Raw genomic sequence first — 25,833 nt, 5'->3', positions numbered from 1 at the left:
ATGATAAATGCAGGGACAAGGGACTCTTCCTTTTTCTACATAGAGCAAAAAATACAGAATAGTTAACTGGGTAGAAAGGCAAAATGAGCAATTGTAAGTACACAGTGCCATATAATATGATGACTGCAATATATTAATTGAGTATGAAGAGAGAAGGAAGATCCGGCACTGGAGACTTAATAAAATCCACGCTAAGTTTTATTCACATAATTTCATGATAAAACCATAAAGGGGAAAACAGACCCCCCACGCCTGACGCGTTTCGAACCTTACACCAGGTTCTTCCTCAGAGACATGAAACAAAACAGTTCACAAAATGATTATAAACATTCCTAATCAGCAGAGGGACTCCACACATGTGTATAATCAAAGAGGCAGACAACTAAGCCCTCAAATCACTGGTGGAGTCACTCCCTTGCAAGAAGAAAGAAAAAAAAAAGGAAAAGACCAATACAACAATGGACAAGACATAGAATAAATAAAAACATGTGCAATACACACGTATAAATGCATAAATACATAGCAACTATCAAATGACAAACAAAAAAAAAAAAAAAAATAAACAGCAAAAATCTCAGCACTCAATAGAAATACATAAGATCATTTCTATAATTTAGACCTTGCGGATATCGTGCATCAAGCGCAAGTATCCAGAAGGCTTCCCGACAGTGTAGTAAATGTTCCCAGTCACCCCCTCTGGGGGGTTTCAATACCCGTTCTATTCCCTTAACTTTAAGACTGCATAAATTACCCTTGTGTATTTCAAGGAAATGTTTGGACAAGCCAGACACATTCCTACGACTGGACATAGACTCTGGATTAGAGGCGGTGATGTGCTCACTTAGTCTCCTCTTCAGGCTGCGTGTGGTACAGCCAATGTAATATAAACTGCACAGTGTGCACTCTGCCATATACACTAAGTGTGTGGTGTTACAATTCATGTAGGTTTTAATTTTGTAGGTTTGTTGTGTACTAAAATTAACAAATCTATCTGTAATATCCATATAGCGGCACAAACCACACAATTTTTCACCACACTTATAATTGCCCAAGTAATTTAACCACGTAGGTTTAGTGCAATCAGACAAATACAATGAGGGGGACAAAAAATGACTCAAATTTTTAGCTCTCTTTGGAACACACCTATGTCCACCAGCCAATATCTGCGATAAGACTGGATCTTGATGCAGTAAGGGAAGATGTTTATTTATGATTTTAATAACACCCTTGTAATCTGAACTGAAAGCGGTAGAAAAAGTGGGAATATTTTTATTTTGATTAGTGTGTACCATGTCATTCTGCAATAAACTACTCCTAGTTTTGTTATCCACTTTCTTAATAGCCCTGTTTAACATCCAGTTCTTATAACCCCTTTTTGATAGCCTGGTGCAAATTTTACGACGCTCGGATTCATAAAGAGCGTCATTAGAGCATGATCTTTTGGCACGGATTAATTCACCCAACGGTAAATTTCGTATCACATGTGGTGGGTGACAACTATCCGCATGCAATATGGCATTACCACTGGTATCTTTTCTATATAGGGAAGTATTTATATTCCCCGTTTTGACATCTCCCATAATTTTAACATCCAGATATGTGGCACAAATGCCATGTATTTCGTGGGTGAATTTAATATTCAAAGAATTAGTCCCAATATACTCAAAAAACTTAAGCATGCCAGGAGAGGGAGATACATCACAACGATCAAACCACAATAGGATCACGTCATCAATGTATCTCCCCCACCACAATACATTGTCTAAATAGGGATTATCCATAGTATATATATATTTGTTCTCCCAAAAGGACATATATAAGTTGGCCAGAGTAGGAGAGAATTTTGACCCCATCGGGCAGCCACACACCTGAAGATAGTACTTAGTGTCAAATTTGAAAAAATTGGTGTTCAAAAGATGTTGTAACGCCATAATGATAAATTTTTTAAGATCAGAACTGAAATTACTTTCTTCAGTCAAAATGGTGGAAACAGCACCTAAAACCTGGTGGGACTCAGTGACTCTTGAGAAATACGTTAGTCATAAGATGATACCGCGAGGTTTGAGATTAAAAAAGGTACCGACTGTGATTTATAATGATACCTTTCTACAGAAGTGGAATGATATTTTGAGTGAATGCTCTTTGAAACTAATGTCTCTTATTGTGGAGGAAGAATCTGTCAAATTGACCAACATTGAAGCTTCCATCAAAGATTTGGAGTCTAAGTTGGATGTATTTTCTGATCATATGACATTTTCTAAGAGCTATGAACGATTACATGCTAATATTGATAATTTGGAAAGCGGCATTACCAAGTCCAAGAAAAATAAGTTCCTGCGTGATCGCAGGGACTATGACTCTAATATGGTTTATGCTTGGAAACAATTCACTCCGTATAAGCCTAGATCTATTCTCAAGAGGAATCAATCATTCCGTAGTAACAACGTCAGTTTTTCCTCATGTGAACAGTCTTTTAATTCACCTACTACTTCTGAGGGTTCAATGGACTCTAATCGGGTGTTACCTTTAACATCACATGCAAAAAACGATCAAAGAAAACAAGGCGAGGTGGACGTCGACGTAAGAAGAAAGCATCAATATGGTCTGCGGAATGTGAATCATTGGAGGAAATAAACGGTAACATTGCTGCGTCTGATGAGTTTACAGTTATAAACATTTCAGCTACCATACTAAGTGAAGCTCAGCTGAGTGTTTTGAAGAGAGGACTTTCCTTTGTTCCTACATGTAGAGGGGATTTGTTTCAAACATTATGTGATGTCAATCGATTCGTGCGATTATTAACAGTTAAGAGACATTTCTTTACTCCTGATTCTGGTATTGGTAATCAATTTTCTGATATATCATCCTTGAGTTCAAACAATGTTGATTTGTTGCCACTTGCTGCTCCTGTTAGAGATCAAATTTTGTTTGACATGTTGTCTTGTTTGGAGAACACAAATCAACATACAGCAGTACAATGTGACACAAATGTACAGATATCTAACCCCACTTTTTATCCCCTGATATCTAGAGTGCCCATTATGGATACTTTCCAGAGGGCAATAGAACGTGATGTTAAATCTCTGTTGGATTCAGATGTGCAGTCTTGTATGAATTTATCTGCAATTGAGCAGCATGCGCTTCATTTACTAAGTAAGAACCAACATATAGTAGTCCGCCAATCAGACAAAGGGGGGTCAGTGGTGATTCTAGACTCACTACTATATCGCAATGAAATTTTATCCATGTTATCTGATATTAATACATATCATCCTCTCAACAATGATCCTACAAGCTGTATCCAGCAGGGTTTATCTGTGATTTTGCAGGAGGGTCTTGCTTTGGGAGTATTGGACAAGCGCATGGCTGATTTTTTATATGTGGATAAACCAGTGTGTCCTGTATTTCACGCCTTACCCAAAATTCATAAAGGCGTGTTTCCTCCACCTTTCAGGCCCATAGTGGCCGGTATTGGAGGGGTTAATGAAAAACTCTCCGAGTGGATAGACAGAAAATTACAACCTTTGGTTTTGAAAACACCAGGTCACATTAGAGACACCAAACAGCTTCTGCAGGCACTTCAGGAGGTTGCATGGGGTCCTCACCACACATGGATAACATGTGATGTTGTTGCTCTATATTCATGTATACCTCATGATTTGGCATTATCTGCTGTTTCCACCATTTTGACTGAAGAAAGTAATTTCAGTTCTGATCTTAAAAAATTTATCATTATGGCGTTACAACATCTTTTGAACACCAATTTTTTCAAATTTGACACTAAGTACTATCTTCAGGTGTGTGGCTGCCCGATGGGGTCAAAATTCTCTCCTACTCTGGCCAACTTATATATGTCCTTTTGGGAGAACAAATATATATATACTATGGATAATCCCTATTTAGACAATGTATTGTGGTGGGGGAGATACATTGATGACGTGATCCTATTGTGGTTTGATCGTTGTGATGTATCTCCCTCTCCTGGCATGCTTAAGTTTTTTGAGTATATTGGGACTAATTCTTTGAATATTAAATTCACCCACGAAATACATGGCATTTGTGCCACATATCTGGATGTTAAAATTATGGGAGATGTCAAAACGGGGAATATAAATACTTCCCTATATAGAAAAGATACCAGTGGTAATGCCATATTGCATGCGGATAGTTGTCACCCACCACATGTGATACGAAATTTACCGTTGGGTGAATTTATCCGTGCTAAAAGATCATGCTCTAATGACGCTCTTTATGAATCCGAGCGTCGTAAAATTTGCACCAGGCTATCAAAAAGGGGTTATAAGAACTGGATGTTAAACAGGGCTATTAAGAAAGTGGATAACAAAACTAGGAGTAGTTTATTGCAGAATGACATGGTACACACTAATCAAAATAAAAATATTCCCACTTTTTCTACCGCTTTCAGTTCAGATTACAAGGGTGTTATTAAAATCATAAATAAACATCTTCCCTTACTGCATCAAGATCCAGTCTTATCGCAGATATTGGCTGGTGGACATAGGTGTGTTCCAAAGAGAGCTAAAAATTTGAGTCATTTTTTGTCCCCCTCATTGTATTTGTCTGATTGCACTAAACCTACGTGGTTAAATTACTTGGGCAATTATAAGTGTGGTGAAAAATTGTGTGGTTTGTGCCGCTATATGGATATTACAGATAGATTTGTTAATTTTAGTACACAACAAACCTACAAAATTAAAACCTACATGAATTGTAACACCACACACTTAGTGTATATGGCAGAGTGCACATTGTGCAGTTTATATTACATTGGCTGTACCACACGCAGCCTGAAGAGGAGACTAAGTGAGCACATCACCGCCTCTAATCCAGAGTCTATGTCCAGTCGTAGGAATGTGTCTGGCTTGTCCAAACATTTCCTTGAAATACACAAGGGTAATTTATGCAGTCTTAAAGTTAAGGGAATAGAACGGGTATTGAAACCCCCCAGAGGGGGTGACTGGGAACATTTACTACACTGTCGGGAAGCCTTCTGGATACTTGCGCTTGATGCACGATATCCGCAAGGTCTAAATTATAGAAATGATCTTATGTATTTCTAATGAGTGCTGAGATTTTTGCTGTTTATTTTTTTTTTTTTTTTTGTTTGCCATTTGATAGTTGCTATGTATTTATGCATTTATACGTGTGTATTGCACATGTTTTTATTTATTCTATGTCTTGTCCATTGTTGTATTGGTCTTTTCCTTTTTTTTTTCTTTCTTCTTGCAAGGGAGTGACTCCACCAGTGATTTGAGGGCTTAGTTGTCTGCCTCTTTGATTATACACATGTGTGGAGTCCCTCTGCTGATTAGGAATGTTTATAATCATTTTGTGAACTGTTTTGTTTCATGTCTCTGAGGAAGAACCTGGTGTAAGGTTCGAAACGCGTCAGGCGTGGGGGGTCTGTTTTCCCCTTTATGGTTTTATCATGAAATTATGTGAATAAAACTTATCGTGGATTTTATTAAGTCTCCAGTGCCGGATCTTCCTTCTCTCTTCATGTTTGCAACACATGGTGGTCAGCCATTTGATCCCTAGGCACGACCGGCTTACAGGACTATTTTGGTGAGCACAAATTTCCCTTTCCCCTTCCTAATTTTCTAAATATTAATTGAGTGCTTCTTGAATGAATTGGATCCACAGTCCCCGGATAGCTCTTCAAAGTACGCCACAGTCTTTCAGAGTAAAACATGCAATGCTGCACTAACACAGCCAAGATCTGATTTGGGCCTCCCTTTAATGTGTGACTTATGTAATTTTATTAGCTTTGTGATGCAACAGATGTTAGGCCTCATGAAGAGATATGAGTTGTGACATAGCTTGAGGAAGCAGGAGATCAGAAAAAAACCTCAAACATGGATAGGTAGCTGGTCAAGCATCTGACATACCTTGAGTTATGGGCAAGGGTTTTGCACTGTGTCCTAAAAGCACCAAATTGTAGGTGGCATGTCTGGATAATGGATCAGTATGGCGTGAGCCTGGAAAATGTCATCATGACCATATCAGTTATGCAAGCAAGCATAGTCTTTTGTGTTCAAGAAGTTTAATTTCCTGGGTTACATCTTGTCCGACAAAGGTTTTTGGATAACCCACTATTTGCTGTGTGGCAAAGTTTGATCACGTCCCTAACCCCTTAATGACCACCAATACGTCTTTTTACTGACCTGAGATATAAGAGAATATCATCCCCATACAGGTGACAATCCAGCAGCTATATGATGTCCACTATAGCTGACAACGTGCTGTATTATAAACAATCAGTGTTGGCACCGTCCATATCTGTTTAACCCCTTAGTTGCTGCTGGCAAAAGTGACTACATCAAATAAATGGTTAATGTATTGTGGGGGCTTCCGCTTTAATCTAATTGACACACCGAGATCATGATTGTGTGGTCCTGATGTTTGCTATAGCAGTTCATGGCCAAATAGCGGCCTTAGAGTCTCCCGGCTATAGCGATCAGTTCAGAAGTCAGAGACATTTAGGTGGTAAAAAAAACACAACTTTTTCATTCCTGCTACACCACTTTGCATTCATTCCTGAAAATAACCTTAAGGGTTAATAACCTATCTGACAGAAATTTTCAATATGTTAGGGGGTGCTGTTTGTAAAATGTATCACGTTTGGGGTTTCCCAATATATGGGACCCCCAACGTCACTTCAAACCTGGATAGGTTCCTCAAAAAAATAAATTTTGTAAATTTCTTTGAAAAAATGAAAAATTACTGCCACAATTTTAAACCTTCTTAAAGTCTAACAAAATAAATTAGCATTTTAAAAATGGTGCTGATGTAAAGCAGGCATGAGGGAAATGTTATTTATTAATGTTTTTGTGTGGTATGACCACCTGGATTAAAGGGATAATCATTCAAAGTTTGAAAATTACAATTTTTTTTACATTTGTCAAATTTCTGATATTTTTTATAAATAAATGCAAAACATATCAACCTAAATGTACCATTATCATAAATTATAATGCACTACAAAAAACAATCTCAAAATCAATGGGATTTGTTGAAGCGTTCCAGAGTTATCTCCACAAAAAGTGACATTAAAAAATTGGCCCCGTCACCACACCCCACCCCACAATAACACACCAATCCACACCCATTTACAAGTTTTTTCTATCCTGGCAGGAGGAGATGTCATAAGGGGTGGTGGCAGAGAGGGACATTCAGCAGACACCCGGGACTGCAGGTCAAACACTCAAATCCGGGGCTGTGCCCCTGTATCCCGGATGTTTGGAACCTATGGATTTAGTTTTTTGTTCACAGTTGTAGCAGCCAAAGCTTTCTCATTTTTACATAAGCTTCACTTTGAGTTCTTGCTTTTGTTGTGTTTTTAAGGCCTTGTTCACACATTGCGTAAATAGTGCTGCTTTTGTTTTCTGCACGTGTTCTGTGGGTGTATACACATCACAATGCTGTAACAATCCTTTCCAGTTATTGCATTTCTGCTGCAAAGCTTTAATTTATCTACAGGTAACTATGACATAGTGGGAATAACCGAGACATGGTTAGATGAAAGCTATGACTGGGCAGTTAACTTACAGGGTTACAGTCTGTTTAGAAAGGATCGTAAAAATCGGAGAGGAGGAGGGGTTTGTCTTTATGTAAAGTCTTGTCTAAAGTCCACTTTAAGGGAAGATATTAGCAAAGGGAATATGGATGTCGAGTCCATAAGGGTTAAAATACATGGAGGGAAAAATAGTAACAAAATTCTCTTTGGGGTCTGTTACAAACCCCCAAATATAACAGAAATCATGGAAAGTTTACTACTAAGACAGAATGCGCTGCAACCCATAATGAGGTCCTTGTTATGGGGGACATTAACTACCCGGATATTAACTGGGAAACAGAGACCTGCGAAACCCATAAAGGCAACAGGTTTCTGCTAATAGCCAAGAATAATTATCTTTCACAATTGGTGCAGAATCCAACCAGAGGAGCAGCACTTTTAGACCTAATACTATCTAACAGACCTGACAGAATAACAAATCTGCAGGTTGTTGGGCATCTAGGAAATAGTGACCACAATATTGTACAGTTTCACTTGTCTTTCGCTAGGGGGACATGTCAGGGAGTCACAAAAACACTGAACTTTAGGAAGGCAAAGTTTGACCAGCTTAGAGATGCCCTTAATTTGGTTGACTGGGACAATGTCCTCAGAAATAAGAATACAGAAAATAAATGGGAAATGTTTAAGAACATCCTTAATAGGCACTGTAAGCGGTTTATACCTTGTGGGAATAAAAGGACAAGAAATAGGAAAAACCCAATGTGGCTAAACAAAAAAGTAAGAGGGGCAATTAACAGTAAAAAGAAAGCATTTAAACTACTAAAGCAGGATGGCACTGTTGAAGCTCTAAAAAACTATAAGGAGAAAAATTCTTTATCTAAAAAAATAATTAAAGCTGCCAAAAAGGAAACAGAGAAGCACATTGCTAAGGAGAGTAAAACTAATCCCAAGCTGTTCTTCAACTATATCAATAAGTAAAAGAATCAAAAGTGAAAGTGTAGGCCCATTAAAAAATTGTGAGGAAAGTATGGTTGTAGATGATGAGGAAAAAGCTAATATATTAAACACCTCCACGGTATTCACGGTGGAAAATGAAATGCTAGGTGAAATGCTGAGAGACAAAGAAAACCCTATATTAAGGGTCACCAGTCTAACCCAAGAAGAGGTGCAAAACCGGCTAAATAAGATTAAAATAGATAAATCTCCGGGTCCGGATGGCATACACCCACGAGTACTAAGAGAATTAAGTAATGTAATAGACAAACCATTATTATATTTAGAGACTCTAGCGACGGGGTCTGTTCCACAGGACTGGCGCATAGCAAATGTGGTACAAATATTCAAAAAAGGCTCTAAAAGTGAACCTGGAAATTATAGGCCAGTAAGTCTAACCTCTATTGTTGGTAAAATATTTGAAGGGTTTCTTCTGAGGGATGTTATTCTGGATTATCTCAATAAGAATAACTGTTTAACGCCATATCAGCGTGGGTTTATGAGGAATCGCTCCTGTCAAACCAATCTAATCAGTTTTTATGAAGAGGTAAGCTATAGACTGGACCAAGGTGAGTCATTGGATGTGGTATATCTTGATTTTTCCAAAGCATTTGATACCGTGCCACTTCAATAGGTTGGTACACAAAATGAGAATGCTGGGTCTGGGAGAAAATGTGTGTAACTGGGTAAGTAACTGGCTTAGTGATAGAAAGCAGAGGGTGGTTATAAATGGTATATTCTCTAACTGGGTCGCTGTGACCAGTGGGGTACCGCAGGGGTCGGTGTTGGGACCTATTCTCTTCAACATATTTATTAACGATCTGGTAGAATGTTTGCACAGTAAAATATCGATATTTGCAGATGATATTAAACTATGTTAAGCAGTCAATACAAGAGAAGATAGTATTCTGCTACAGATGAATCTGGATAAGTTGGGAACTTGGGCCGAAAGGTGGCAGATGCAGTTTAACAATGATAAATGTAAGGTTATACACAAGGGAAGAAGGAATCAATATCACCATTACACACTGAACGGTAAACCACTGGGTAAATCTGACATGGAGAAGGACTTGGGGATCCTAGTTAATGATAAACTTACCTGGAGCAGCCAGTGCCAGGCAGCAGCTGCCAAGGCAATCATGGGGTGCATTAAAAGAGGTCTGGATACACATGAGAGCATTATACTGCCTTTGTACAAATCTCTGGTTAGACCGCACATGGAGTACTGTGTACAGTTTTGGGCACCGGTGCTCAGGAAGGATATAATGGAACTAGAGCGGGTACAAAGGAGGGCAACAAAATTAATAAAGGGGATGGGGGAACTACAATACCCAGAGAGATTAGCAAAATTAGGATTATTTAGTCTAGAAAAAAGACGACTGAGGGGCGATCTAATAACCATGTATAAGTATATAGGGGGACAATACAAATATCTCTCCGAGGATCTGTTTATACCAAGGAAGGTGACGGTCACAAGGGGGCATTCTCTGCGTCTGGAGGAGAAAAGGTTTTTCCACCAACATAGAAGAGGATTCTTTACTGTTAGGGCAGTGAGAATCTGGAATTCCCTGCCAGAGGAGGTGGTGATGGCAAACTCAGTTGAAGGGTTCAAGAGAGGCCTGGATGTCTTCCTGAAGCATAACAATATTGTATCTTACAGTTATTGTTAGGTTCTTTAGAAGGGCGTTGATCTGGGGATTTTTTCTGACAGAATTTTATAGGCTGAACTGGATGGACTAATGTCTTTTTTCGGCCTTACTAACTATGTTACTATGTAATTCTGCACTTAAAAAATCAGCTGAATTTTTTTTACATGAATTATTTTTTTCAAGGTTCCGCATATAAGCCTGTAGAGGAAAAAAAAGCAACAAAGCGGCATATGCACAGTGGGTGGAGCTCTCATGAAATCACATCTGATTTGCTTGGACAGTTAAATGCAGCAGAATATTTGCACAAAGAAAGCATCAGAAAAAAATGCAGCATTTACGCTACTTGTGAACATGACCTAAATGTCCAAACAAAGCGGATGTGATGTCATGAAATCTACTTCCCACTGTGCATATAAAGACACTGTTGAACTATTCAGTTTTGGTGAATTTTTTCTCGAGGCGAAAAAAAAAAAATCCATGTGCCCGAAAATGGTACCAATAAAAACATCACCTCGTCCTGCAAAAAAACAAGCCCTCACATGACTCTGTTGGCCAAAATATGGAAAAATTATAGCTCTCAGAATATGACGATGCAAAAACTTCTTGCAAAAAAAAAAAAATATATCTTTTAGAATGTGACAGAAGCTAAACATAAAAAAAAAAAAAAGATAAATCTGGTATCGCTGTAATTGCGATAAATGTACCACTTTTGGACCTCATTAAAATTGTTCAACTTTCATCCACTTGTGTGCCATTATTGTAAAGGTCTGGGACCCCACTTGAGCATCATCAGATAAGGTTGTGCCACGTTATACTCTTATTAAGATTTTGAGGCTGTCGCTTGGCAACTCGGAGCTTCAACTCCCTCCATAAGATTTCTATGGGATTAAGGTCTGGAGACTGGCTAGGCCACTCTATGACCTTAATGTGCTTCTTTTTGAGCCACTTCTTTGTTGCCTTGGCTGTATGTTTTGGTTCATTGTCTTGCTGGAAGACCCAGCCATGACCCTTTTTTTTTTTTTTTTTTCTTGAAGGCTATGTGCCCACATTAGCATTTTTAAATGCTCAGAAAACCGGACTCCTTCCCAGAAAACGCGCGGCAATGCACGTTTTTTGCGCGATTTTTGCACAAAAGCCACGCGTTTTTGACGCGTTTCCTGGGAACATTGGAAACAGCTAAAAACGCGGAGCTACGTGGAAATTAATGAGCATGCTGCATTTTTAGCTATGAGAAATAAGTCCCAAGTCTCCAAGTTCCTTAGGCCGGGGTCACACTGCGTTATAGGCAGTCTGTTAATGCCGCCATTGAGACCCATTGTCGGGCGCATCGCGATGCATGACGTAAAGCGGCACGCGTTCGCGATGTGCCGTCATTCGCTGACGGAGCCTCGGACGTGGCATGCAGTGTCTGAGGCTCCGTCACCGCTAGCAGGTATAGCATAATGCTATACCGTTAGCAGCCCGTCAACGCTATGCGTTGAACGGGCTGCTAAAACGTGATGTGAACCTTTTCCACCTGGAACAGAATGGACATTTTGGAAACAGATTTTAAATGCAGCACTCCAAGGACCTTAATCAGACATATTTAACTCGACACAAGTAATAATATTACCCAGCACCCCCAAATAAGGACATAATATTCATTCCTTGGTGAATTTTCCAGACCTCCCATATTTTTTACAGAATTTATGCAGGGGTTTTTTTTTATATATATATTCCTTCCAGACATAGCAGTATTAATTTTTTTCCATAAATTCCCCAAACATTGTTGGCGCCCTGTCCAACCAGTGTGGTGCTATAATTTTCCTGACTTGATATAACATTCTTTTAAGTTCCAACCTTATGTTTGCATCTTCATCAACCCTGTTCACAAAACCCAAACAACCCATTTTTAATGTCCTGGCTGAGGGAAGGAGGTTGTCACTCAGGATTTTACGGTACATGGCTCGGCTCCATCCATTCTCCCATTGATACGGTGAAGTAGTCCTGTGCCCTTAGTAAATAAACACCCCAAAAACATGTTTCCACCTCCATGCTTGACAGTAGGGATAGTTTTCTTTAGGTCATAGGTAGCTGTTATGAATGGGTCACCGAGGAGGAAAAAACCTAAACAAGCTAAGCCCAGAAAAACCAGAGAGGTTGGTAACTATGCAGATTGCAGATCCCTGATCCTAACCACACAACTAGCAGCAGCCGTGGAGCGTACCTACGATGAACCTAAACGCCTCGTCACGGCCGGAGGACTAAATAAGTCTAAAGCAAGAAAAGGGGAAAACTAACTGCCCCAGAGCAGACCCCAAAGGAATAGACAGCCCCCACACATGTATTGACGGTGAAACAAGATGAAAACACAAACACAGGCAGGAAAATAGGCTGAGCAAACAATGGGGCCCAAACTAACTAGAAAGGAGAGGAAATGAAAGACACTGTCTGCAATCTGCCCCAAACCCTACAAAATAATGTCCAACACTTCTGATAACAAAATGAACCCTGAAGTCACTAGACTTATCCGACTATATCAGCACTCTGAAATATTGTGAGACAGAGCAAAAAGAGGCCAATCTAATAAGGGACAAAAAGCAAATTGGCAAATACAGATAAATAAGAGTGGAAATTCAGCACAGCTCCAGCCGGGGCTGGCTGACCACACAAAAAACAGAATAGAACAACAAAATCAAGTGTGAACATTAGCAGAAAAACTTAGCTTGAACTGACTGGAACAGAGCTGAGAACCAAGACCTGACAAGCAGAAGGAATCACCAGCACCAGTGTAGGGCGTCAGCTGTCTTAATTCCAATCTGAGGTCCAATCGTCATCCTCACTATCAGGTGGCAGATCTCTACTGATTAAATCAGCCTCACTACCTCCTGTTACCACCAGAGGGAGCCTGGAAGGAGAACTCAACTGGTAGACAAGAAAATGAACTCACAAAAGGTAGCATTTCTCTTCCTCCAAGCATGGTGAGTTGAGTTAATGCCAAAGACCTCAATTTTTGTATCATCTGACCACAGCACCAATCACTCACAGAATCATCCAGGTATTTATTGACGAACTTCAGACGGGCCTGCACATGTGCCTTCTTGAGCAAAGGGACCTTGCGGGCACTGATGCAATGGTTATATTGGTGATTGTGGTCCCAGGTGCCTTGATATCATTAACAAGTTCTCCCTGTGTAGTTTTAGGCTGGTCTCTCAGCTTCCTCATGATCAAGGATACACCACGAGATGAAGTTTTGCATGGTGCCCCAGATCGATGTCGATTGACAGTCATTTTGTATTTTTTCCATTTTCTTACTATTGCATGTTATCAGGCCAAAATCACCAGTGTACATGAACATTTGATCAGGGTCATTTGGATGTTTTGGGTTGTCATTATGATTTAAAAAAGAGTAAAAAACAGTAGTTTGACAATAAATGATTTCACCCAACTACTGACCATGAGTGGAGAAAAAGTTTTGGTGTTATCATTCATATTCTCTGATAAAAGGCCAAGAAAGAAAAAATTCTGCTGGGGTATGTAAACGTTTGAGCACAACTGTATAATACTCCAATACAATCACTGCCAACTCCACAATAACAAAAGGAGCTACTAGCTGCCGCCAATAATTATTTGCATATGCCGATTAGACACATGTTACAGGTAATGTATGGTTTCAGCGGTGAGGTTTACCAAGCAAAAGAGCTATTAAATTTTATAAATTTAATCTGGAAAGGTAGGCCAGTGTTTATAAATAAAAAAAAATGCAAAGGTGTTGCAAAACAATGCGGTATATACAATGACATGGGGGAATAAAGGGATAAGAAAATAAATAGTGCTAAAACTATGTCATTTAAATGGCTCAGAGCTTAGCTGAGGAAAACGGACAGAACAACAAAAAGCTGTACTTTCCATAACTGACAAATGATCCATGATTTTTATTTGATCAAGGTTACACCCACATACCTCCCCTTGGTGAACTAATATGGCCGCTGGTTGTGTGATGTGTTGGGTCTTTTAGAAGTTTATGAGATCCACAGCTTTCAGCATATCTTCGACTCTGGAGGACCCAGGTAGGCGATATTGTTGTCATGTTTTCTATCACGATTTTGCCTATCATGATTAAACATGGCATTCATAGCATCATCCATCTTACTGATATTAAATTGTAGGTCTTTTACCGACCTAATAGTAATGTGAGTGAATGTTATATGTTTGTCAGTTTGCTACGACACCGTAAATATATCTCCTATAAATATTGGATCACTGCAAACCCCAATATTCATCACTGACAACTAGCTCCAGAAAGTCGTGAGATTTATTTGAACAGAGGAAACCCTTGTACTTATCCGCCTCTGAATATACAAATCCTAGGCTTGTTCTCGTAAGTTATCCCTAGTGGTAATTACCTGTTCATGGCAACGCAGCCTACTTCAATGGAAGTTAAAGGGTCAGCTCTTTCTCACTTCCCCAGTTATATTTGCTTCCATATGTTCAATGTGAGGGTGATAGGTCCTCTCTCTGGAGATATCTTTATGGATTTTACAATTTTTCTCTACGACAATTTTTCACTTTCCACATGGTGTTAAAGCTTAACAATTGTGTAAAATGTTAATACATTAAAATGTTTTGTTTTTTTATTTTCTTTTTATCCTAATTTTTACTCCGTGTGTTGGGTGAAAAATGAGCACTAAGCAAAGTGTGAACCTGACCAGAGTGGAATGAGTATGGAGCAGCTATGAAAAGTTTTAAATAGCTGGGACCAATTTAGCACAAAGATGAGTCAGCCTGAACGCCCCATTCCATTTAAAGTAGGTCAAGTTAACAAGTAGCAGTAGGTGAGTAAATTTTAACAGTCCATACTTGCTACAACAACCTAAATGACCTAATTTAAAGGAACAATAAACAGATGGCAGCTTGGTAGTAAGATGACTGAGTGACTTTATCTGTGATTGTGCAGGAGTTGGCATTTCAGGAAACTAGGGCACGTGCAGTGTACATTGTGTTTCAATGGAGTTTACTGATTGAGGTGTCATCTTGCATGTACCTTTATCTCCAGCAATTTTTAGGATGAGAGCAGCAGTGCTTTCAGGGGAGGGGGGACGCTTTTCTAAGGAAAGGGCATGACTTCACAGTGCATTAAAACAAAGAAGAATTTTTAGAGTATATATTTGGAATCAAGGCAGGTAAACTAGGCATTTGCCTTTGGTCCCCCCACTTCCCCAGAGGCCCCCAGCCAGTGGCATGCTGCTAATAGTGGCACACCACATGGCCCGTGAGTCTGGGAGGCCCGGTGCCAGCTCCAGCCCCTCCACATCACACATTCAACTGTATCAGCATCATAGATGCCAATACAGTTGAATGCAAGGATGGAGGAGAGTCAGGTGACGCTGCCTCTCCATTCCCCCTCTGCTTCTGTTGCAGCGGGCGCGATGACATCACTTCATCGTGCGCCATGCTATGCTGGGCAGTGATGCTGCTGAGTAGACACTGCAGAGATTGTGGAATGGGGAGAGGTGAGTATTATATATTTATTTTTTTAAATCAGTGACCACAATACTGGAGGACTATGGGGTGTGTATTATACTATACGTACTGTATATGGGCTGCATTATACTGTATGGGGCTGTTTTATACTCTGGGGGTCTGCATTATACTCTATCAAGGACTATGGTGAGTGCATTATACTATATCGGAGCTGCATTATGCAATATGGGGACTGCATTATACTATATCAAGGACTATAGGCTATGTATTATACTGTATTTACTACATGGGCACTGCATTATACTCTATCAAGGACTATGGGTAGAGCATTATAGTGTGTGTACTATATGGGGGCTGCATTATACTCTATTGGGGTCTATGGGCAATGTATTATACTGCATGGAGGACTATGGAGAATGTATTATACTGTATGGAGGACTATAGAGAAGGTATTATGCTATATGGAGGACTAAGTTGTGTGCATATGAAGGACTGTGGGGTGCATTATACTATGGGGAGTGCTTTGTACTATATGGAGGACTATGTGATGCATTATACTATATTGAGGCCTATAGGAAGTACATTATACTATCTGGAGGACTGAGGAGTGCATTCTATATGGAAGACTATAGGAAGTGCATTATACTATATAGAGGATTAAGTTGTGTGCATTATACTATATGGAGGACTATGGGGTGTAGATTATACTATATTAGGACTATGTGAAGTGCATTGTACTATATAGAGGACTTTGGGGAGTGCATACTATATGGAGGACATTTGGGAGTGCATTATACTATGGAGGATTATACTGTGTGCATTATACTATATGGAGGACTATGGGGGTGCATTATACAATATGTAGGACTATGGGATGCATGATACTATATTGATGTCTATGGGAATTGTATTATGCCATGTGGAGGACTGTGGGGGAAAGCATTCTACTATATGGAGGTCTGTGGGGAGTGAATTATACTATATGGAGGACTATGGGGGAGTGCATTATACTATGTGGAGGACTATGGGGGAGTGCATTATACTATATGGAGAATTATGTTTTTCGGGTTTTGTGTAAAATTTTTGCAGGATGCAGCTAGACCTTTTTTGCTGGCTTGGTGTATTAGGGCGTTTGTCCCTGTGGGTGCATATATATATATATATAGTGCAATTTTTTCTACTAGGTAGCCAACCCCTCCATAATCTGGTAGGTGTGTCGATGGCTGTTTTTATTAGTAGTTTGCACCTGTGCTGGCCCTGCCTTTATTAGGGGGGGCTGCTGCATCATGCTAGAAATGCATGTCATCAGACAGGTTTTGGTAAGGCTGTATCCTTATGGTATGTGCTGTCCAAGTTTGACAGCAGCATTTAAAGGGTTAACAGCCGCAGGTAGTTTGCGATTCCATCTGTGGCTGTTGCAGGCACATGTCAGCTGTTCAAAGCAGCTGAAATGTGCTGGAAAAGATGTGGGCTCGGCATCGGAGCCCACATCAAAGGGGGAGACACGACATGCACTGTACTAGTACGGCATAAGTCGTGAAGGGGTTAATTGCATCATTTGTTTGTTCATTTTAATAGGTGAGAAACTGTAAAAAAGGCTGTAAGAATTGACATACTGCAGATTGGAAAAAAAACATTGACGGTATCTAATGCACAGCAGTCTCAAAACAACATTGCTGTGCACATGTTCCTTCCTATGTCTCATCTTCTAATCGCTTCAGGGGTAAAGTAACTTGTTCATTCATCCTAGTGGAAGCTGCGCGCTCACTGTACTTGGCAATGTGGAGGAAAAGATTAGAAAGCAGAACAGTTGCAAGAACCACAGCAAAACCCCGCCGCCTGGGAAAACTCAGCGAATGCACTGGTGCCTAAAAGATGACATGGGTGCAGCCTAAGGGTGCTTTCACATTGCGGTTTGGCACCTGTTCAGTGGCCTCTACTGGAAGCAGACACTCGGACTCCATTAGGTGTACACACCCCAAATAGATGCATGTCAAAGTGCACATCCGCTCTGCCAGCACCATTATAGTCTATGGCCCCGTCTGAATCCCGTTATGCCGGGGGTTCGGACATAAGCCCCGAAGGGGGGCCACTGAGCGGGTGCCAAAATGCTATACTAGAGCACCCGAATGGTTTTAATCTGTATGAAAATAATACGCAGCATGTGCATGAGACTTTAGGAATATCATTTATTTCGCTGCTACTATAAACTGCATTTCTTCCCCCTTGAAAAATGCTCTGTAAAAAACGTGTAAACATGCCCTTATCGTTTCAAAATTCTTGTACACTGTGCATATGAAGACATTAGTCGCTCAGCCATTTCATCATGGACTGGTAAATAGCTGCTATCACATAAATCTTTGTTATTTTCGTGCTCAAACTGTTACATAGCAGCCCCAATATAACAGACTGGTGTAAATCAGATAATACTCGCACGGATGGGATTTCTCTATATCCAGACATCGATCACATGGTGTATCACTCCCAGAAGCCAGTGTAAGTCACATTCCGTTTACGGCAACATGTAAATGTGGAGGAAGACTCCTGTTTCCTCGGAAGGGTCAGTTGCTAAGCAACACTTCGAAAAGCGCAGAGAAGGAACAATCAAGCCAATTGTGGGCGCTGACCGGATCCATCACGTGGAGCAGAATTAAGAATGATTTGATCACAACACAAGACTTTATTAGCTGATTTTTTTTGGAACCGTATGTAAGCAAATTACTCCAATGCCTTTTTAGATATTCTAGGTTTTCGAGAAAAATAACTTTTTTATTGAATAGGTTTTAATTTAGTATGTTCGAGTTGATTTTATCCTAACAAAACATCTGTGGGTGTAAACAGCCCGCCCAGCGTCATTATCTCTAAGATTGGGCCGATTGGCCAAAATCTGTGTCAGATGATGTGAAGAAGAGATCTTCTCCTGCACGTAGCCACCAATGAGGTACTAAGATGTGGTTATGGTTTAAAAGAAATATCCTTCATTCTAATGTTTCAGTATAATAACGCATTTCAGCCCGATACTAACCTTCTTAAGATTAAAAACACTTCAGAAATCTGTGTGTAAGCCTAGTCCAGACTGTAGAGTCTAGATTATTGGGGTGGGCAGCCTCTTGGAGCCCTGATGTAGCTCCTCAATATTACTTTTATTGGCTTTATTTTGGTTGTAAATCAAGCCATCAGAAATTAACATCATCAATTTGTTATGACATTATATAAAATAACCGGGTTACAAGATCTGTAATTAGTCAGCATTTATCAGGTAAACAATATTCCCAGGCCAACCTGTTTCTGTCATTCCCCGGGGGCCCGAGGTGATCAGCAGGTGGCAAATATGTTGTTTAAGAGTAAAGAGTCTCCTGAGGATGCACATGACTATCTGTGCTATCAAATCCTATTGTTTTGCTATAGCTGTCTTTGCAGGTCATATTATGTTCAGAAGTAAATGTGCTTTGATCATTTCTATACCCCGTATAGACGATGTTCGGAAAATCATTACATGCACCACTTTTCTCGGTTTGTAAAACTACTTGTGGATACAGTGAATAGTAAAGCCTAATGATAAAATAAAGAAATTAAAGGGGTTTTCCCATAAACAAATTAATTTTCATCCTAAATGCCTATCTAATAAATGCCAAAATTTATTTTCTATTATACGTTCATTAAAAAGTCCTTACCATTCCCTCACTATACTAACGGTTTCATTTTTTTCTACTTCATTTTTTATTACGCTTTGCTTGAGAATCATAATGTATGTTGGGATACTCAAAGTGTCATCAAGGGGCAGAGGCTGTGGTCACTGCTGCAGCCCCTGCTCCCTCCCAGAAACGCGTCATCAGCGAACTCCTTTTCAGGGGCTAGGCTAGTTTCTGTTCTACAGAGCATGCGTTGGTTGTCAATTCCGACACATGCTCAGTAGATTCTTGCCACATTACACTGTGACAAGAATTTTCTGAGCATACATCGGAATTGACAACCGACGCATGCTGAGAGGAGCAGGAACTAACCCAATCCCTGAAACAGAGGTCAGTAATGACAATTCGTTTCAGGTGAGGCAGGGACATACATAGAAATCATGGGCCCCCCCCCCCCCAACAAAAAAAAATATTAATATTCAGTGGGGTTACAGAAGAGCAAATTTTACAACTTTGCAGTCTTTACAAAGTAATTTTCCTCCCACTGAAGCCCTAGATTCCCCTTTTATTGCACTCAAAGTATGATGCCAACAAAAGTGCCACAAAACACTTTGATATCCCCACAGTGACTTCCTCCACAGGCACAGTATGATGACCCTACTGTACACCACATCCTCCTGGCATACTATTGTGACCCCAACACAGTATGATCCCCCAACTGTGACCCCCACACAGCCCTCCATGCAGTGTTAAGGGCTTACATACAGTATAATGGCCACACACTTCACCACACTTTAATGACCCCCAATAGTCCTACAAACAGTATAATGACTCCCACATAGCCCAACACACAGTATGATTGATCCCCCACACAAACCCTCACAATGTAAAATTGTTTGAATTCAGTATGAAGTCTCCCACATAGCCCTCCAAATATTATAATGGCTCCCACATAACCCTCCATATAGTATAATGGGCTCCATAGTCTTCCATACAGTATACTGTGCTCCATAATCCTCCATATAGTATAATGCACTCCCCTTAGTCCACCATATAGTATAATGAACCCCGCATAGTACTCCATATAGTATAATGCATGCCGCAAAGTCCTCTGTATAGTATAATACACTCCCCATAGTCCTCTGTATAATAATGTACTCCCCATAGTCCTCTGTATTCCCCAGTCCTCCATTTAGTCTAATTCACACTCAACAGCCCACCATGCAGTATAATGTACCCCATATTTCTCCATATCGTATAATGCCCTTTCCCCCAAAAAATGAATATTCGGTGGAGTTACAGAAGAGTTTCTCACAACTTTGCAGCCTTTACAAAGTAATTTTCCTCCCATTGAAGCCCTAGATTCCCCTTTCATTGCACTCAAGTATGATACCAACAAAATGCCACACAAACACAGTATGATGCCCCCACAGTGACTTCCTCAAGACACAGTATGATGACCCTACTAAACCCCACATCACCTTCCTGGCATAGTAAGATCCCCTGTGACCCCCACACAGCCCTCCATGCAGTGGTATGGGCCTACATACTGTATAATGGCGATACACCTCACCACTCTTTAGAATGACCTCCACTAGTCCTACAAATAGTATGATTGACCCCGCACACAAACCTTCACACTTTAGTATTGTTTGCATACAGTATAAAGGCTCCCACATAGCCCACCAAATATTATAATGGCCCCCACATAGCCCTCCAAATAGTATAATGAGCTCCATAGTCCTCCATACAGTATACTGCGCCATATAATCCTCCATATAGTATAATGTACACCCCCATATAGTGTAATGCACCCCACACAGTACTCCATATAGTATAATGCACTCCACATAGTCCTCTGTATAGTATAATGCACTCCCCAAAGTCCTCTGTATAATATAATGCATTCCCCATAGTCCTTCCTACAGTATAATGCCCTCCCATTGTCCTCCATACAGTATATTGCTCTTCATATAGTATATTGTTCCCACCATATTCCTCTGTATAGTACAATGTATGCTCCATAGTCCTCCATACGGTATTATGGCCACAAGTTTTTATTTATTTAAATACTGTCCTCTCCTCGTTCCCCCTGCTATGCTCTCTGCAGTGATTGCTCTGAAGTGCACCACATCTTAGTGCAGCAGTTGCCATGTAGTGACGTCATCACACCCGTTGCACTGAAACATCAGATGCCAAGGAAGAATGATGAGGGAGAGTCAACTGACTCTTTCAGCATTACTTTCAACTGTATAGGCATCCAGGATGCAGATACAGTTGAATGTGCAATGATGCTTGGGGGGGGCAGTTTTTGTGCTGGCAATGGTCCCTCTCGGCTCACAGTCCCCATTGCAGCCGTGTGACCTGCCAGGATTGGTGGTACGCCACTGGGGATGGGGCAGGGACTCAGTGACTGCAGCCTCTGTCCCCTGAGGACACTTCAGTTGAGTATCCCAGCATGCACTGGAAGTCGCAAATGAAGCATTATTAAAAGTATTGGAAAAAAAAATTAGATAGTATAGTAAGGGAATGATAGGGACTCTTCAATTAAAGTATATTAGAAAATAGATTAGATTATGGCAACAAATACATAGGCATTTAGGATGAAAAATTCATGTTTTAGACCACCCGTTTAAATTTTTTATGTTATGCATTTTTCATATTAACAGGTAATAAATTTGTTGGGAAAAGCTACATAAAATGTATTACACAATGTGCGTCAGGCCAGGTTTACATCACGTGTTAAGAAGACTTTATATAACATGAGGCTTCTCAATTTGTTCTTCACTGGTAAAGTTGCTTTTTCATTGTTTTATGCATATTGTTTTTTTTTTTTTTTAGAGAGGAAGACGATTTGATCTCTAGTGCCACCTATTGGAAATAGCAATCCTAAGAATCAATATCGACCCTTTCACGAGACTTGCCACATTACTGAGGATACAAGCCAAATCAAAATCTACATAGTTAATTTCTCAGAGGAACATTGCATGGCCCATAAGTCTCCTTACACTGGCATGTCACTCTCCACAAGGAGAGACCCTATTCATAATTGCTGAGGTATAATGGGAAGGCAATCTAGACAGAAGGTTTGTATAGTGACTGATTTAGCAACTTCAGTGACTCTTTTTTTATATATACTCTATGGTATTCAGGAGAAAAACTTTTGACATGGACTACTGACTAATTCTGAAGCCCAGTCACCATTTGAGACCAAGCTTCTGCAACTATATTGTTTTGTGGATTCAATGTGGAAAAGCATCTGTTTCCATTTAAAGAAGCCCTTTCACCAAGTCCAAGTGGGTTTAAAGGTGAGTGCACATGCTGCGGATTCATCTGCGGGTTTTTTCCCGCGGAAACGCAGGTAAAACCGCAGGTAAAGTGACCTGCGGTTTTGCTCTGCGGTTTCACACCTCTACTATGTTAAAGGTGTGAAACCACAGCAGAATCCGCAAACAATTGACATGCTGCGGAAAAAAACCCGCAGCTTTTCCACAGGTAAAAATCCGCAGCGTGAGCACTGCGGTTTTGAAAACCCATAGGCTAACATGGTAAAGTACCATGTCTGCGAAACTGCTGCAGTTCTGCAGGGCCAAAACCGCAGCGTGTGCACATACCCCAAGACAGTTTTCAATGGGGGTGTGTACTTAGTCTCCCAATTATCCAATTATAAGCAGTCAGCAACAATCAAGAGGAAAGAAGAATAGCAATAGCTTGGACCAGATTTCTCAGTGTTTGACTTTAACTCCTTTATGGCTTAGCAATTTTTCATTTTTTTTCGCTCTTTTTCCCTTTCTTCCAATAGCTGTAACTTTTTATTTTTCTGCTGATAAAATCATGTTAGAGCTTTTCTTTTTTTTTTTTTGAGGGATTAATTGTACTTGAGGGACTAATTGTCTCTTGCGGATATAACAGCAAGAGAAGTATGCTGTCTCCCAGGTGCGAAGATCAAGGATGTGACAGGATACCAAAGCTCATCAGTTCCAAGGACATCCACCCATTTCTTCTGATACATGTTGGCACCAATGACACGGCAAGGAAGGACCTACCGACAATCTGCAAGGACTTTGAAGAGTTGGGGAAAAAAGTAAAGGAACTGGATGCACAGGTAGTTTTTTCTTCTATCCTTCCAGTAGACAGGCATGGCACCAGGAGATGGAACAGGATCCTTGATGCGAACAACTGGCTATGACGATGGTGCAGACAACAAGGATTCGGATTCCTGGACCACGGTGTGAATTACCTGTACGATTGACTCCTCGCCAGAGACGGACTGCACCTCAACAAACCTACACTCATCAGGAGAGCGTTAAACTAGAAGAAGAGGGGATGGGAAGAAAAACGTTAGACACGAACATGAAGCCAGATATTGTACTGATGAATGATATGAGGTGCGGCAAAGAAGATCCAAGACAACATACTCAGAAGGGAGGTAAGAAAATTTCTAAAACAATCAACAGGGAGATTGGAACAAAGCAAAATTCTCTAAAATGCATGGTCGCAAACGCCAGAAGCCTGACAAGATGGAAGAACTAGAAGCAGAAATATCTACAGGTAACTATGACATAGTGGGAATAACTGAGACATGGTTAGATGAAAGCTATGACTGGGCAGTTAACTTACAGGGTTACAGTCTGTTTAGAAAGGATCGTAAAAATCGGAGAGGAGGAGGGGATTGTATTTATGTAAAGTCTTGTCTAAAGTCCACTTTAAGGGAAGATATTAGCGAAGGGAATGAGGATGTTGAGTCCATATGGGTCGAAATACATGGAGGGAAAAATAGTAACAAAATTCTCTGGGGTCTGTTACAAACCCCCAAATATAACAGAAATCATGGAAAGTTTACTACTAAGGCAGATAGATGAAGCTGCAACCCATAATGAGGTCCTTGTTTTGGGGGACTTTAACTACCCGGATATTAACTGGGAAACAGAGACCTGCGAAACCCATAAAGGCAACAGGTTTATGCCAATAGCCAAGAATAATTATCTTTCACAATTGGTGCAGAATCCAACCAGAGGAGCAGCACTTTTAGACCTAATACTATCTAACAGACCTGACAGAATAACAAATCTGCAGGTTGTTGGGCATCTAGGAAATAGCGACCACAATATTGTAGTTTCACTTGTCTTTCGCTAGGGGGACATGTCAGGGAGTCACAAAAACACTGAACTTTAGGAAGGCAAAGTTTGACCAGCTTAGAGATGCCCTTAATCTGGTTGACTGGGACAATGTCCTCTGAAATAAGAATACAGAAAATAAATGGGAAATGTTTAAGAACATCCTTAATAGGCACTGTAAGAAGTTTATACCTTGTGGGAATAAAAGGACGAGAAATAGGGAAAAACCCAATGTGGCTAAACAAAAAAGTAAGAGGGGCAATTAACAGTAAAAAGAAAGCATTTAAACTACTAAAGCAGGATGGCACCGCTGAAGCTCTAAAAAACTATAAGGAGAAAAATTCTTTATCTAAAAAAATAATTAAAGCTGCCAAAAAGGAAACAGAGAAGCATATTGCTAAGGAGAGTAAAACTAATCCCAAGCTGTTCATCAACTATATCAATAGTAAAAGAATCAAAAGTGAAAGCGTAGGCCTATTAAAAAAATTGTGAGGAAAGTATGGTTGTAGATGATGAGGAAAAAGCTAATATATTAAACACCTTCTCCACGGTATTCACGGCGGAAAATGAAATGCTAGGTGAAATGCCGAGAGACAAAGAAAACCCTATATTAAGGGTCACCAATCTAACCCAAGAAGAGGTGCAAATCCAGTTAAATAAGAATAAAATAGATAAATCTCTGGGTCCGGATGGCATACACCCACGAGTACTAAGAGAACTAAGTAATGTAATAGACAAACCATTATTTCTTATATTTAGAGACTCTATAGCGATGGGGTCTGTTCCACAGGACTGGCGCAGAGCAAATGTGGTACCAATATTCAAAAAGGGCTCTAAAAGTGAACCTGGAAATTATAGGCCAGTAAGTCTAACCTCTATTGTTGGTAAAATATTTGAAGGGTTTCTGAGGGATGTTATTCTGGATTATCTCAATGAGAATAACTGTTTAACGCCATTTCAGCGTGGGTTTATGAGGAATCACTCCTGTCAAACCAATCTAATCAGTTTTTATAAAGAGGTAAGCTATAGACTGGACCAAGGTGAGTCATTGGATGTGGTATATCTTGATTTTTCCAAAGCGTTTAATACCGTGCCACACAAGAGGTTGGTACACAAAATGAGAATGCTGGGTCTGGGGGAAAATGTGTGTAAATGGGTAACTGGCTTTGTGATAGAAAGCAGAGGGTCGTTATAAATGGTATATTCTCTAACTGGGTTGCTGTGACCAGTGGGGTACCGCAGGGGTCAGTGTTGGGACCTATTCTCTTCAACATATTTATTAACGATCTGGTAGAAGGTTTGCACAGTAAAATATCGATATTTGCAGATGATACTAAACTATGTAAAGCAGTCAATACAAGAGAAGATAGTATTCTGCTACAGATGGATCTGGATAAGATGGGAACTTGGGCCGAAAGATGGCAGATGCAGTTTAACAGTGA

At 40.1% G+C, this 25,833-nt stretch overlaps 1 long non-coding RNA gene across 1 annotated transcript in view; it reads left to right on the top strand.

Annotated features, from left to right (window-relative positions):
- The window catches only part of LOC141096880 (uncharacterized), a 42,551-nt gene extending 19,431 nt beyond the window's left edge, over positions 1–23,120 (top strand). Inside the window, exon 2 of the long non-coding RNA XR_012233804.1 lies at positions 22,116–23,120. This is a non-coding gene — a long non-coding RNA (uncharacterized lncRNA). The remainder of the gene's footprint in view (positions 1–22,115) is intronic.
- Positions 23,121–25,833: the final 2,713 nt, after the last annotated feature.

This window comes from Dendrobates tinctorius, unplaced genomic scaffold (assembly GCF_039654945.1).
Source record: "Dendrobates tinctorius isolate UK_male_01 unplaced genomic scaffold, ASM3965494v1 ptg000081l, whole genome shotgun sequence".
NCBI classification, from domain to species: Eukaryota; Metazoa; Chordata; class Amphibia; order Anura; family Dendrobatidae; genus Dendrobates; species Dendrobates tinctorius.
Note: the sequence above shows the minus strand (reverse complement) of the source record. Positions and strands in the feature narration are given on the sequence as shown.